General features: G+C 38.5%; 1 long non-coding RNA gene across 1 annotated transcript in view; it reads left to right on the top strand.

Moving 5' to 3' along the window:
- Nucleotides 1-351: 351 nt before the first annotated feature.
- LOC105824855 overlaps nt 352-2,129 on the top strand; it is an 18,399-nt gene continuing 16,621 nt past the window's right edge. Inside the window, exon 1 of the long non-coding RNA XR_001138232.1 lies at nt 352-400. This is a non-coding gene — a long non-coding RNA (uncharacterized LOC105824855). The remainder of the gene's footprint in view (nt 401-2,129) is intronic.

Raw genomic sequence — 2,129 nt, 5'->3', positions numbered from 1 at the left:
AAGCGATCCTTCTGCCTCAGCCTCCCGAGTAGCTGGGACTACAGGCATGCGCCACCATGCCCGGCTAATTTTTTCTATATATTTTTAGTTGTCCAATTTCTTTCTATTTTTAGTAGAGATGGGGTCTCGCTCTTGCTCAGGCTAGTTTCGAACTCTTGAGCTCAAACAATCCTCCCGCCTCAGCCTCCCAGAGTGCTAGGATTACAGGCGTGAGCCACCGCGCCCGGCTTGTTCTAAATTTTTTTGAGAGCTAGAGTTTTTTTCCCAAGAAAGTGTATATTGATATTAAACCTTTAAGTAAGATTTTTCTCTTAAGTAAAATTTTCTCTTAAGATAGTGATTTTGTTGTTGTAGGAAACCACAGCTCTGGTTGAAAACCAAGATGAAGACCCACTAGAAGGTAAACGTAAACCTTGTGCCTCAGTGGTTGAAAACAAAACATAACCCTGTTTCCAGGTTCTTTGTTCACTCAACTTGCTAGAAACTGAGAGATCCTACTAGAAAATTCCAATGTAGGTTGCCTAACCCAATCTTTTCAGTAATGTAAACTGATTTTGGAAATTGCTTCTATGGGAACAACTTCAGCTAAGCCACCTCTCTGGGCCTTTCTAAAGTGCTGGGAAATGGGGACATTCCAAACAGTGAGAAGACAGTAAGTAGTTAAGATCGTTTCCTCTGTAAGTTTAGACTTTGAGATTAAGTATGCTTTAATTTTGTTTTTTTAAGGAGGAAGAGCACCAGGTGACTGCTGTAGCTTTGGCTTCCTAGCTGCCCTCGGGGTTATTGGTTCCTGCAGGGCCTGATAGTAGTGTCTGTAGTGTCAAGATGGCAGTGCTTCCCTAGTTCTTTTTTTTAAATTCAGGATATTATGGGGGTATAAACATTTTGGTTACATGTAATGCATTTGCCTTGCCCAGGACAGGGCTACAAGCATGTCCTTCCCCTGTACAGTGTGCTCTGCTTCCATTAGCTGTTGATCTGTTTTGAAAAGGACAAAGTTTGTCTGCCCAGAGAAGAACTTTTAAATGTGTCTCGTTTGAGGAAGGGGGAAAAAAAGTGTTTTGCTGCTTTTAAGTAATGGGAAAGAAAAATAGAGGAGAGATGCAGAGAACACCGTTGTCTGTTTCTTATCACATGTCTGTCTGATCATGTGTCCATCTGGTCTTCTCCTCCCCAAACCCCCACCAGACAAACCTACTTGCTGCCTTTGTGACTTTATCAAAGAAGAGAGCACGTTGTTACCAGTTTTTGTAGCTCCGGTAATTAATGCAGAGTTTGCATGTTAGTGGGTGCTCAGTCTTTAAATTAAATAAAATTGTTTAAAAGAAATCTTTAAATGCATCAAACAGTTCTAGTTTTATTACTTTGATTTAGATATGAATAAAGGGTGCTTATTTTCAGCTCTCAGATTTGTGTGGGGTTAAAGTGTGAGTCTACTCTTCCTGCCTTCATTAGTTATGCAGATAATCTCTAAAAATTATGGAGGAAAACATACAATAAGAGTGTGCTTTCTGGATCCAGACCACCAGGGTTTAAATCCCACTTACTAACTCTGTCATTCTGGACAAATTAATCTCTAATGTGGCTACTTCACTTTCTGTGAAGTGAAGACATTAATTCCTACCTTGTTGGAAAGGTGAGCATGATAGATCTAAAATGCTTGTAAGTGTTCTAACAGCTTCTGGCACATAATAACCACTCAAGCATGGGCTAATCATAGATCTGGCATAGTACTGGCTGGTTAGAAATGTAACACAATCGCTCCTCAAGGAACTAGAAGAATAGGAACAAACTCAAAATTATTATAGAAGGAAGGAAATAACGATCAGAGAAGAAATAAATAGACTAGAAAAACAATACAAAAGATCAACAAAACAGAGTTGGTTTTTTTGAAAAAATAGAATTGACAAATATTTAGCTAGGCTAAGAAAAAGAGAGAAACTGAAAATCACATGAAAAAGGAGACATTATAACTGATACCACAGAAATTACAAAAGATCATAGATTTACGAACAATTATACACCAACAAATTGGATAACATAGAGGAAGTGGATAAATTCCTGGATACGTACAACCTACCACCTACCAAGATTGAATTATGAAGAAATAGAAAATTTGAACAGACTAA

This window comes from Propithecus coquereli, unplaced genomic scaffold (assembly GCF_000956105.1).
Source record: "Propithecus coquereli isolate 6110/MARCELLA unplaced genomic scaffold, Pcoq_1.0 Scaffold767, whole genome shotgun sequence".
NCBI lineage: Eukaryota > Metazoa > Chordata > Mammalia > Primates > Indriidae > Propithecus > Propithecus coquereli.
Note: the sequence above shows the minus strand (reverse complement) of the source record. Positions and strands in the feature narration are given on the sequence as shown.